We start from the raw sequence: 13669 nt of genomic DNA, 5'->3' as shown, positions 1-13669 counted from the left end.
GAAGGATTGAGAAGGATTTCCAGTTGTTGTTGCTGTTGTTTTCCACACCAGAAGAATTTAAATAATCAATCAATATTTTAAACTAAAGTTAAAATTCAAAGAACTCTGTTTGCGAATGTCCTTTAGCTGAAACAGCCTTTCAGCTGCTGCAAACAGTACAAATGGCTTGGATGAATAGCTCCCTGAGTCTTTGCAATGCCTCTCTTTTTATCTACCCCTTACAGAGATGCAATTTTAAAGAAGATTTTAAGCACTCCCCAAAGACCCAATACCTTTAAAGGGCACTGAAAATTGCTGCCTCTGTCAGGTTCAGGCCTATCTTGATAACAAAGCTCTGTTCCTGGTTTGCATCCGTAACTGCCTGTGCATCCATCCTCTCCTTTACCGTCTTGTCTATGTACATATAAGGATCCTTGGCACAGGAATGGCTTCTCGTTCTAAGTCCGTGAAATCCTTAGCATAGCAGAGACCCTTTTCTCCTATAATTCTTTATCATAAGAATACCAAAGAATAGCAAAGTAACTGCTGATGTCAGTGCTGAACTGGCTGAGCTTGGGCAGCTCCGTACCTGGTTACCCAGCCTGAGCACTCAGCTCTCCCTCTGGTTCCTCCATCCTGCCCTCACACACACCTACTCAAACACACACACACACACACACGACATGATGAGAATATTTAACAGGAACTTTGAACTGTCCTTAATAGCGGTAATACTTGAAGGCTGAAGCAACAAAATGCTCTCTGTCTTCTGACATTACTGAAGAATAAGAAAACAGAAGGGATGCCAAAAAGAGTTAGTAATTCCAAAGGCATTGTTTCCAATTATCTCAAGCACTTACTTTTCCTCTTTGACATATTTAGCCAGGCCAGAATTTCAGGTAGGTGCCCTCCAGTGACAGCTACTATTATTTGCTGAATTTTATAACGTAAAAGTCATTCTTTTGCATTAGTGTGTAATGCATGTTTGTGTACACATTTATGGAAGCTGAAAATAAAAATGGATTCCAATGATGAAATCTTAACCCAAACTGCTGTAGTACTCTAATATTATCCAATTATAGAAAAAGCAATGTTAAATTTGAAAAGAGGAGGTACCAGTTATATGATGAATTATGGGGATCTAATTACAGGGCAAGATTCTTGTTAAAAATGGTATTACGTAATGCATGAGTAAAAGTTCTTCGGATTTAATAAACTGGTCTTCCTGCATTTTTCAGTTCTTGTTATTGAGAAAGGTGATCTCTTTGCTTCTTGGACACAAGACCAGGGAGTTAGGAAATGGAAATAAAAAGGAGAGGACAAGCAAGTGGAATGGCAGGGGAGCCACTGTCTTATTATATAAACCACAGGAAAAAAAAAAAAAATGCAACTGCACTAGCCCTGCTCTATTTGCAAGAACATGCTTTGTTCCTAGAAACTTTTCGTTCGTGTATCAGTTAATCCACTGAGCAAACCACCTACAATAAACAGTACAGCTTTTGTGGCAAGAATATTCTGGCCAGAGTGTTATCTGTCCTGTAGAAACCTCTGAGCAGGCTGCTTTGCTTCTCCTCTGCTCCTGTCGATGGAGACAGGGGGTAACAGCATGTCGCTGCCAGTCCGCTTTGCTTAGGTGTGCCAACACCAACAGAATCAACATGAGCTAGAAATGTAACTTTTAACTATCTTACGCGGCACTTACTGCTTCTTCCAGAGCTTTCTTGGGCTAACAGCAAGCCTTAAAGGGATGTGCCAAAGTCAGTGCAAGCTGTAAGCTCCCCGTGCTGTGAAGAATCAAATCCTCTTTTTCAAATGCAGCCCTCACAGGTCTGCATGACAGAGATAGGAGAAGACAGTGCAGTGCAGTGTTTGTGTCCGCTATGACAGAAGTGTGATAAATGTGCTGTCAGAGTCCTACGGCTCTATCTGTTTGCTGTCTGGTGGTTGCATGATTCAAGATCAGTTTATGAGTTTCTTCTGGAACCAGATGGTTGCAAGGCAACAAAACAAATGCCAGCTACATATAAATGTCAAATGTTCAAACCATTACATGTCAACATACACAGGGTGTGTGTGCAGCCAGCAGTGCTGCAGAGCACAAAGCTAGAGAGAGGCAGTGGTCTCATTTAACCAAAGAAATGCAGAATTTGGGAAAACTCTGATTCCAGTGGAGATACTTGCAAAAATAAATCACCTCCCTATAACAAAAATATGACCAGGTCTCCATGTCATGAGATAGCCTGCAGTATATGGCATGAAAGTGAGTTCTGTCAGATTTAATTACTTTTTTCTTGCAGCTTTAAACAGAGCTGGCTTGAAAATGAAGACAGTTCCTTATTAAAACCTAAATATAAAAGATGAGATTACTAATCATGAGGAATTTACCAACAGAGACAGCATCTAATCCTGTGCAATATCCTGTGCAATAGTTTGGTATCTGTGATATCTGCAGCATTCCAGAGAATTATTTTTTGGCATTAATTAGTCTTCTTAATTAGCCTAGTCAGACAGAATCTAACTGCAAGGCCTTTGTGGCTTTGGAAAGCACACTTCATCACACTTCATGCTTTATTCCAGATCAAAACATTCTGCCTAGTAGTTGTGCCATTTAATGCTAAACCCTGATCCCACTGAAAAAAAAATAAAAAAATCACATGGAGTTGAGCGAGGGCAGTTTCTGGACTTTGACTAGTTTCTGTATGTTCTGGTAGATATGAATGTGATTTTATAATGACTTATTCAAAATCTTTCTAAACAATTCAGTAATAAAAGGATTTCCTCACTATCAGAAATGAGACACTTAAATGCCTTGTGATGAGTACAGCCTTTTATAACGAAGGCTGGATGTATTTTCTTTTGAGCTGCACTTCATTCATTTGCTAGAAATCCAGGAAACATTTGAATTGAGTTAGTACCAAACAGCGCAAAGGATGAAATGTGGTTATCATCATGTCATGCACAAGACAGAGACTCATGCAGAATCCACTCCCTCCAGAATGTTCCCATCAATATTATGGGTGTGAGAAGGAGCCTGCAGCCATCTGGCCTTTATTAGCTGTGTTTTCAAGCCTGATGTACATGAGGAAGAAGTCTAAGAGACAGTCTGTTACAGTCAAAGATTTTCACCAAAAGTCCAGGCCTTGGATGAGTGATCCTAGGAAACTACCAGCTAATGAACAGAACTTGGCATTTTGCACCAATGATGCTGTTGAACTGATAAGTTATAAAATGTAGTTTATGATCATCTTTCTTTTTAAAATTAAGATAGTTAAGATAAAATTAACATGTACCGTCCATTTCAAAGCTCTTATAATCATTTGTTTTTCTCTGCAAGACTTATCAAGAACAAATCTTTTGGTAAAATCTGTGTCATTCTAAAATTTTTTTCTCATGGGTGGTTGCAAAACTGCTGTCCTCCCAGCACACCAAGCTTTCTTGCCATCAGTTACAACTGCACAACAGTGTAATGGGATTATATAACATGAAAGTCCGCAGCATACCACTCTGGGCTCCTCTGTGAACCTCTTGAGGTGAAGTGCTGCCTCATATGTCTGTGTTCAATAGTCCAGGTAGGGAGCTAGTGCCTTTATGTGGCTGCAGGACTCATCTGTTCCAAAAACTGCAACCAGGGTGGATTAAAATCCACGTTAGCCTTGACCTTACAAGACCCCTGCATGCTAAATTCCTCCTGACTTCAGCGTGCGGTTGGTGTAGGATGTTGGCAAGACAGAGGCTGGGGTTTCGCTGCAGGAAGCATTAAGGGACATCCCACTGTACGCCCCAAGAAGGCTTCCAGGGCCTTAATGAGAGCCTGGCACGGTCTGGGTCAGTGGTTAGAGAGGCTGTGGAGATTTATGTGGGGCCCTCAGAGAACCGGCAGTCACTCCATCACGGTTGTTCTCAGGGTTTCTTCTCTGCAGCAATTTGCACAGCGTGCGGGGAAATGGCTACCACATCCATCAGCCCCTTCTGCAAAACCCAGCTCCAGCCCCGGGCGGGGTGGCCGTGGCTCTGTAATTGCTGGCCTAAATGTGGTCCCGGCTCCACCCTGGACAAAGCATGAGCTCGCAAAGTCCTGGGTCAGAAAATGACATTTTTTCTCAGAATTTTGGAAACTGCAGTTCTTACTAAAAAAAAAAAACAAACAAACAAAAAAACTTTTTTAACATTGCAAGTAACATAAATCAGAATAAATCCAACTGAGACTGTTAAAACAAAGCTGCTTTTTTCTTCCCAAGCTGAAACATTTTGATGTGACTGAAATGAAACAGTAAAAACAGAACAACCTTTATTGACTATTTTAAATGAAATTTCACTGTAATATCTGCAATTCTGCAAAAGGCTTCTGATTTGTTTTCCCTTGCTGTTCTCAGAGCCTCAATGCATTAATATTTATTACCTGTATTTTCACAACAGGTGGACTAGGTTGCTCCCTACTGTCACTGAGCTCATTATAACTTTGAGTTTCCTACCAGGGCTGTGCTCCCAGGCTGTTGGTGCCGGTTCCGTGGTTAGAACAGGGAAGGGAAGAGTCAGGCTTTGGTCTTCACTGTGGTTTGGGTTTGTCGTTTCCAGCTTCACATTCTTGGTTGCAGAATGGGTGACAGTGCAACTTCATTCATCCAGATGTGAAATTTTGAGACGCTCAGCACCACTCGCCCTGGTGCAATGGAAGGCTTTTCTTCAGAAGATGGAGCCCGCGGGCCCACGAAGAGCACCCAAGAGGTGTGTGCACTGACTTGCCCTTGCAGTGGTGCTGCAGCATCTCCCGAGGACCAGGGTGCAGACCATCATCTAAGCGTGGTGTCTTATGCCAGCCAGAGGCTCAGAGCCATTTTAGCACATTGAAAGCAAAAAGAAGCTCCTGTGCTTACCAATAAGGGACCTGTCTTTCTGGAATTTTTCTTTCTGTTTCTTCTTCCTCCAAGGACAAGTGGCACTCAGAAATGACCAGTGGTTTCCAGAGGTGAGAATTTTTACATTCAAAAAATGATGAAGAAACAAGGCTAATAATGTTTCAGTTCTCAGAAATCTGGGACTATGCTGAGAACAGATCTTCTCCCCTGAAAACAGTAATGCAAATGGAAGGATTCTCCACTGGAAACCGACATTAACAGGACTCTTGGGGGGACGGAGCTCTCCTCGTCCCCCTGCTTCTTCCACAAGGTCAGAGCAGGGGCACATGCAAGGAGGATGCCCGGGGGCAGTGGGAGGCTCTTTATCTCTCTCCTGTCTCCCCCGACCACCATGCTCCTGCTGATACATCCCCCTCGCTTTGTCCTTGTGCTCAGTGAAAGGCTTTCCGTGTTGCCGGCGCAGTTAACTTTATCTCCGTTGCCGGTCCCCTTGTTTCTCTTCCCACACAAAACAAGCAGCCTGACAGCAGACAGCTCATCGGGGGAACAGCCAGAAGCCGTGTGTGCCAGCGGCCTGTGGCGTGCAAGCAGCTGCCCCCAAACGGCACCAAAGCGCCTCCATTCACTGCAGGGAAGATTTCTGATGCCCCAGACTGATACCTGAGACAAGACAGCACTCATATGCTTCATTATCTGTCAGAGAGAGACGGAAAATGGTTGATAAGGAAAAGAGGTGGGGTTGGGAAGAGCTCTTTTGACATCAGTAGTGAAGAGGTGATGCGGAGGCTCCTGGGTGGCCTTGAGGAAGATGCCGGCCATGCCTCCTGGCTCTCCAGGGGGTGAGGCCTGTGTGCCCGAGACCAAGCTGCGCATTTGGGAAGGACCCAGGGCACCGCTGCATTCAGTACAGCTGGGACAAAAGGTCTCTTCACCAAAGTAGCTGAAGCTTCTTGTGGAGGCCCAGCCCGTTTCACTCTGCCACGAAAAGACTGAAGAGAAACAACAGGGACTGGGATGGCGACTGTTGTCTTGGCCTGCAAGCTGAGGGTACAGGCTCTGCTCCGTGTTGTAATACTGTAAAACCTTATCCATTAGTTTTGTCTCCTCAGGACTTAGCCACCATCTTTACTGAAGGAGGAGTAAAATCATCTTTCTGTCGTAACATGAGGTCGCCCTATGGACGAGCCTGGGAAGCTCTGCTTTATCCCATTCTCCTCAAGTCTGGCGGATTCACACCAGTGCCCCGTGGTCTGATGAAGTCAGCATTACAAGACAGCCACCGTTGTGAGTCACGGGCTTACCTACGCGGTGCCAGGCCAGCGCCATGCCCAGGTGTCTCCACCACGGGTTCCCATGGGAGAGTCCCGTGGACGTGGTCGCTGAGCGGGGCCTGGCGCAGCAGACGCCTGCTGACAGTAATTGTGCTCCCCGGGGGGAACGGGGCTGACTCACGCTCAAAGTTTTTGTACAACGTTTGGGATGGGCAGAGTTTTGCTCTGAGTCACACTAAGCCTTACAACTGGGAAGATGCTACCACGGGCTTTGAGATGAACACTGCGGAGTGAAAGATTTCATGTGGTTTTCGCAGAGCCTTTATGGAGATCATTTGCTCTCAGCACTACCAAAACTGCTCCTCTGCCGCAGCCGTTCCCATGGCACACTCCGGGAGCTGAGTTTTGCACAGGAAATGCTGAAAACACTCACTTAGCAATTGCAAGTAAATATATAATTGGAGCTAAACACTCAAAAGCCTGAGGAGCCAACATCACCGCCCTCCCAAGTTATACTTGCATGTAAAGGTCCCGAGGAGGCCCTTGCTGTCCTTGTTATGATCCCAGACGAAGACCAAACTGCTCTTTCTCTCTCCAAAGGCAGCAGCTGCTCTACTGATGCTAGCGGAGAAGCCGCTGTGGAGCTCGGCTGCTGAGGAGGACCCCAGCAGGCTGCCTCCGACTCCGGCCAAGAACAATATTACAGTACAATGTAGCGAGTTTGTTTTTCACAATGTTCTCCTAGCTTCCATGGGCTGGGCGCATGACTCAAAATTAATGGAATGCAATAACTAATTTCACTTGTCAAGCCAGCATTACCCTATCTCCTGCTCTGAAAGTGGTGTTGCATCACAGTGGGTCTCGGTTTAGGGCGGAATCCTGGAGGAAATCATGCATGGGGAAGTCATGGACAGGCCAACGCTGGGAACAGATTCAGCATATCTAAGAGGGTTACTTTTACTGCTGATAGTCTCCTTTTAATTAAATGTCAGCCTGCCTAAGAAAATAGAAGTTGTTGGGGTCAAGCTTTCTGGATGGAAAACCAAATGACAGGGCCACATGTCATGTTTCACAGAGGGAAGAAGCAGTGCAAGGGAGTAGAGATTGGCTGGGTCTCCATGCCTTTTGGATCAATTCTTCAAGTGCAAATACCCAAAGGATTTGGTGCTGGGTGAGCACAGGGACAATGCAAACCAGGGGTCTGCTCCCCAGCACTAGGTTTCCTTGCACTCCCTCCTTGCAAATCCCAAGCTGACCCTCCACGTAGAGCACCTGGGCTCCATTGTGAGATGGAGATGGAGACCTGAGCTCTCAGAAAAGCAGAGACCTAAATTAATACTTGGATCTCAGCAAAGATGCTGCAGATTTCCCATCCAGGGTGAAGCCAAGCACCTGTAGCACTGTGGAGAGTAGCACTAGGAAGTATATACAAGGAAGTATTGCTTCCCTCTGTGGGAGCACAGGTAGGGGCTGAAAGGGTCGGAGCTGCATGAGCCACCGTGGCAATTACTGGTGTTGCTGGATGAATGTATTCCTTAGTGCTGTGCTAAATTGTAATCTGTGGGGAAAGAAAAGGAAAGAGAGAGAGAGAGAGAGAGAGAGAGAGAGAGAGAGAGAAAGAAAGAAAGAAAGAAAGAAAGAAAGAAAGAAAGAAAGAAGAAAGAAGGAAAGAAGGAAAGAAGGAAAGAAGAAAGAAAAGAAGGAAAGAAGGAAAGAAGGAAAGAAAGAAAGAAAGAAAGAAAGAAAGAAAGAAAGAAAGAAAGAAAGAAAGAAAGAAAGAAAGAAAGAAAGAAAGAAAGAAAGAAAGAAAGAAAGAAAGAAAGAAAGAAAGAAAGAAAGAAAGAAAGAAAGAAAGAAAGAAGAAAGGAAGAAAGGAAGAAAGGAAGAAAGGAAGAAAGAAGAAAGGAAGAAAGGAAGAAAGACAGACAGACAGACAGAAAGAAAGAAAGACAGACAGACAGACAGAAAGAAAGAAAGAAAGAAAAAGAAAAAGAAAGATCAGAAAACACTTAAGACATTAGATGCAGAGAAAGATTAATCATAGGAATGAATTTAGCGCAGTTTCTCAGACGGAGGACATGGCTTGGTTCAAGCTGTACCAAATCACAGGCTCAAGGGCTCTGGGAACCCACCTTCAGCACGGCGGTTCACAGCACATCTGTGATTTCTCTCTCCACAGCATGTGCACCACTGCCGGAGAGCAGGTGAGGCACTGGCTTGTGTCACTTGCACACTCGACTCCTACCTTCAGGACAGCTTTAGTCTTTTTCTTTTGGCCAAGTCAATCCTTCACTCCCAGGAAAGGAAATTATATTCCAGACAAACTTGGTTTTCCCTCCCTGTATTGCTGAAAATTATTTGCTTCAGGGGTGAAGAATCATGAAGCTCAGGCTTTGAAAATTTATTTTCTCTAAAGGAAACAGTCTTACACCAGTGAGTTTTCTGCATGAATAATTGCTTGTATCCCTCATTTGTTGTGCACCGAGTCAAACCTTTGGGCTCTGGCAACCTGGAGAGCCACCGAGAGCAGGAGACCAGGGTGATCTCTGGTGTCCTGGAAACCACAGGCAGCGCTGCCTCACTGCAAGAGCTCTAGCTCACATTTCATCATTTTTTAATGATTTCTGTTTTAATAAAAGATTTATACTTAGGAAGATCTGTTCCAAATCAACTTCAGCAAAGGGCAACTGCATTACTTGAAACCGATCCTTTTATTCTGAGTCACTCTGGGAAAAATAGAGTTGGTCATTGGTGTATTTGATCCAATGCAAATCTAACTCACTAATAAACTTGCGCAATCACTAGGTTTCTGCTCGGCTTCATGAGTTTCCTGTTGTTTAACCACCTATGCTTTACTGTGGCATATAATTCCTTCCAGGGAAATGCTGTGATCTCTTTTATTAAAATCTCTTAATATCTAGGGAATTTCACTCCTTTCAGATAATTTATCAAGCAAATGTAGATTTTTTAACGTCCTTTTAAAATTTTATGCTAATTTTGACCCTGATTTAAGATTATTGACATTGAGATTCACCCTCTATGGACCTTAAAATTCCAGACTCATGAAAACCATTTGATCTCTAGGCACTGATTTCAGTCCTTGAAAAGCTAGCACACGCCATGGGGTCATATTTATTTTATGAGATGATTTTTTCCTAGTGAGATCAGTTAATGGAGCAGCCAGTGTTGCAAAACGTGGAATAAATTTCCAATAATATACTGCAACACCCAGAAAAGATCTCACCTGCCATTTAGTAGCCAGCAATAGGTGCATTTTAATAGCTTTGCATTTTACCTATCTCTGGTTTCATAACTCCCTTGCCCTCCTGTATCTCCTATGTATATGTGTGTGTGTGTGTATGTATGGTTTCCTGCTTTCTTACTGAACGCAGGGGAATTAAAAATCAACTCTGCTTCCTTGAGTTGCTGAAAGATTGCTTTCAGGTGCTATAGGAGTTCTTCCCGGGGTTTACTATAAATCAAGACAGCATCCACGCAGGCCACTGCATACCCCAAATGTTTGCACAGCAGCAGGCTAGTTACTTGAAAGACACTAAGGAGCAACCACACAAACCTCAGCTTTATACTGAAAAAATCCAGTAAGCACTGAAAATTCTGCTGTGGTCTTGGAAGATCCTACTCTAGGTGTTGCCAATATCTGTCACAGAAATCCAGAAGGCTGCCTTTTTTTCCTTGGCTCTAACAGCTGCTGGTACCCAATGCATTTACACAGCTTGCTGGAATCATTTATTGGCCTTGGTGCTGCAACACTAAACAATTTAGTGCCAATGCCCCACATGCGCATCAGATTGAGATCTCCTCCTGAAACTTTGCCCTCTGTCCCCAGAAATCCCTCGTTTCCAGCCTGGTTATCCAGTCTCTGAATACATCAGGGTTTCAGCAAAACAAGCATGGCAATTTAAGGGCTCCTTTAGATGCTGTCTGCAGAAAGATTGTTAAAAACTGTGCACTGGATCTATATGGCACTTAAATCACACCTTTCTCACTAATTTGACTTTCCAAAAAAACGGTAATTTCCCCCAAAAAAGTTTGGAAAAATGCTAGAATGCTCCCATGCAAATGTTGAAAGTGCGTGTTAAGGGGTGGGAAGGAGATGGAGGCAGTGTGGACATTCCCTCTCTCTAAATTTGGATGTCTAATTCAATTAAGATCTGGCCTGACTGTGTAACCTTCCGACGAGGTTACTCAGAGCTCTTAAATTAGGAGCCTGCTTCTTGCCATGAGCTGTGCAACAGCACAGGCTCATATGCCTGGAGTCAGACAGTGTTTTTACACCCTAGACACGTTAGTTCCTTTGACTTTCTCTTCGCTGTGGCATATTGAAATAAACCCTTCTTATTTTGTCTCAAAAAAGGCTTTATTGGCTTAGCCTTATGCCCCGCTTTAACCTCTCCTTCCCGTTTGTTATTTGTGAAGAGTCAGCCCTGATTAAAACCAGCCCCATCTTTTATAATTTGTGATTGCTGTTGCTTCCTCTCCACGGATTTCTTCCACAGGATTCAGAATTTCCCCAGCCCAGCACATAGGAAGCCAGCATGCAAATAGGGCCAGAGAATGAGATTTCCTCTGTAACTTTTCTTTAGTTTTTCCTCTGACTGATTTCCAGGAGGGAGATTTTATGTTGCCTATTTTTTAATATTTAAAAAAAAACCTGGTTGCTCCGGCAGGGTGCTAGGCAGCCCAGCTATGTGCTCCTTAACTCACGGTGGTCTTGCACTGCTTTTAGGCGCGTTAGCAAAAGTGTCTTTGTCCTTCACTTTTCCTCACTTTCCCACTCCAGTGTAAAGTGTTTGTGGATGAACGGATGTTCAGTTGATTCATTTTCTCTCTTATTTCAATAAGAGAAAGTATTTACAGATATTCCGAGCACTGTAACGCCAAAGATTAAAATGACCAAAACCAAAGTGCATTTCCAGCTGCTCAGCTTTTCACCAGTAATTCCAAAAAGCCAGCAAACCTCCCATTGGTTTTGCAGAGCCAAGAGTGCACTGGAGGTGTCCCAGACACCAGCCCAGGGCTGCCCTCCTCGTGGCCAGCAGTCTCTGGGAACCCACCTTAACCTCAGCACGGAAACCAAATTCAACCGTGCTGACCAACTCATTATTTCCAATTCACTTTACATTTTTCTGGTCACTTAAATGAGCATGTGAAAGGGCCATGGGTTTGTCGGATACAGAAATAATTAAAAGCCTGCCTCTTGACTCTACTGTGCATTGCACTGAAAAAAAAATCCTCTTTTCAGCCATGGCAATCTTCTGTGAGTTTAAAGAGGCAAGAGTCGTACACTGGGTATAGTGTACCAGCAAGAGTTTCCTGATGCTTTGAGCAATTCCTTTTAAAATTATGCATAGGAAACCCAGGCTGTAACCCTAAGTCATGCCAAAACAATCTCCCCCTTCTAGATTTATAAAGTTTGCCCAGCTTTCTACCACTGCCACCCAGGTGGTACTTCACCCTACTACAGAAAAACACCTATAATTTTATTTCTTTGAAAAACATGTGAAAGTTTTGGCTCAAAGGCTGGGTGGGAAAAAAGTACATTTCTTAGTGGTTTATTGCCCTTAGGAAAACATACTTCAGTTATGAAGTATTCCCCCCTGAAAACTTACTTGACATTTTGTCGAGAAAATAGTAACATTTCTAAAAAGTTAGCCAAACTACTTAATATCATAGCTGTAAAGCAAAGACCTATAGAAACGTTAGTGTGTGGATGAGGATGGTGACCTTGATTGTTTTTATTCCACCTTTACGAGCATGCAGTTCTGCTCAGGGAGTGAGCCTGTGAAGGTTTACCCACCGCAGCAGCAGCTGCTCCCGTAAGAGCAGCCACACGGGCACTTCCTTGCGGCACCGCTGCTGTCTTGCCGAGGGGCTGTTTCCCAGTCTGTGAGGGCTGGGTGGTAGGAGATGAAGGAAAGAGAAGTTCAGGCATCCTGGTGAAGCTTCTGAGGGCTGGGCTGGGTCCCTGGAATTTAGTGAAGTCTCTCAAACCCCTTTCATTGGGCAGACCCAAGTGCAGAACGTGTATGGGGCCAGAATTTTATTCCTTATCCCTCTGCCTCTGGGTCTCAGAGCATGGACATGGACAGACCACAAGGTGCAGCCCTGTCTCAGCTGCCACCATTTCAGATTTGCTCTGTGCAGGCGCATCTCAGGTGCCCCAGCTCGTGCTCCCAGCTGCGGTACCGCCGCGCGCAGCCAGACTTGGCCCTCGCTCCCGTCTGCCAGGAGCAAGAGAGTTAAACGCTGCCTCCGAATAAAGCTGAACTTCAAGAAAGTTCAGACCCATGCTGGGATGTGAACTTTATGTCTCGGGCCCATTTCTAGTTTCGCTGTAAACAATTTCAGAATGTGATTAGATTTTAGAGGAAACTTGTAATAGAGCCGTAATAAGATATGATGTAATAGGTAATAATAATAATATATAGCAGCTGTTAAGTAAAGCTTTTTCTGCATTTATCCCAGAAGGATACAGGGAGTCAGCTGCAACTTCATATTTTGAAAGAGGGAATATTAAACACTAGGACTATGATGCAATGACGTTATTGCGAACGCTAACAGGAAAACCCAAAGTGTGAGAGTTAAGACCAGCAGAAGATGCACGCAAACAGCTGCTCTGACGTAAATTCCCTGAAGTTTGGTTCATTTTCCTTCATTTAACTAGGATTTAATGCACCAGAATGGCAGATATAGCTTTTGATATGTTCTGGGCTGCTGAGAACAGTGGGATTTCTGCTCTTGCTTTCCGTGAGGGCCCGAGTGAACCCGCAGCATGCGCCTAACGAGATTAACGGGAGGTGCCTGCCCGAAGCGGCGTCACTCTGCTTCCAGCCACACTCCATCCTCGGTTCATGCCTGTGAGAGAAAAGAAATATAAAGTCAACAGGAGTTAGGGCTGGAACGTCAACTTCAAAACGGAATTTCCTGGCGTTTTTAGGAGCGTGACATAACTTAAGTGTTAACTAATATTGCTCCGTGTATTTAATCTCCATGTGTTGAAGGAAAAAGATCTTTCATGGAAAGACTAGAACAGATAAACCTATATTTAGCCTTCTATAAACACCTCCTAGGGTTGCATTTCTTAAATGCAGAGGCCAAGGATTGCATAGAGAAAGTGTATGAGCACAGGCACAGTTATATTTGACTCCAAAAATGAGCATTTCTGTGTATGATGGACAGAACCCACTGTAAATTAGGCAATGTATTAAAGTAAAACTTTTCATTGTCGGCCATAATAAGAAACGATCCAACTGTGGAGAGAAGGAAATGCAGTTTTGGGGTTGTTAACCTGGCAAAAGTTTCCAGGGTGAAGTTACTGAGCAGCAACATCATGCAGCTGGAGGGGCTGATTCTGCTGTAGGCAGCTCTTCTCCACCTGCCCCAAACAGTGCCCAAACACCACCAGCCCTGAACTCTGCCAGCCCACTTCTGCCATCACCTTTACTTTCCCCATAACTTATTTGGCTCCTACAGCCCAAGACGGAGCTCTGGGTCCCATCCTTCCTGCTGGTGATAGGAGCAATGGGGGACCCCAGTTCAGCA

At 44.2% G+C, this 13669-nt stretch overlaps 1 long non-coding RNA gene across 2 annotated transcripts in view; it reads right to left on the bottom strand.

Moving 5' to 3' along the window:
- Positions 1-8038: 8038 nt before the first annotated feature.
- Positions 8039-13669, bottom strand: part of LOC106042168 (uncharacterized) — a 34960-nt gene continuing 29329 nt past the window's right edge. For both annotated transcript variants that reach the window (XR_010825366.1, XR_001210951.3), the window contains exon 4: positions 8039-12982. This is a non-coding gene — a long non-coding RNA (uncharacterized lncRNA). The remainder of the gene's footprint in view (positions 12983-13669) is intronic.

The sequence above is a fragment of the Anser cygnoides genome, chromosome 16, assembly GCF_040182565.1.
Source record: "Anser cygnoides isolate HZ-2024a breed goose chromosome 16, Taihu_goose_T2T_genome, whole genome shotgun sequence".
Lineage (NCBI taxonomy): Eukaryota > Metazoa > Chordata > Aves > Anseriformes > Anatidae > Anser > Anser cygnoides.
Note: the sequence above shows the minus strand (reverse complement) of the source record. Positions and strands in the feature narration are given on the sequence as shown.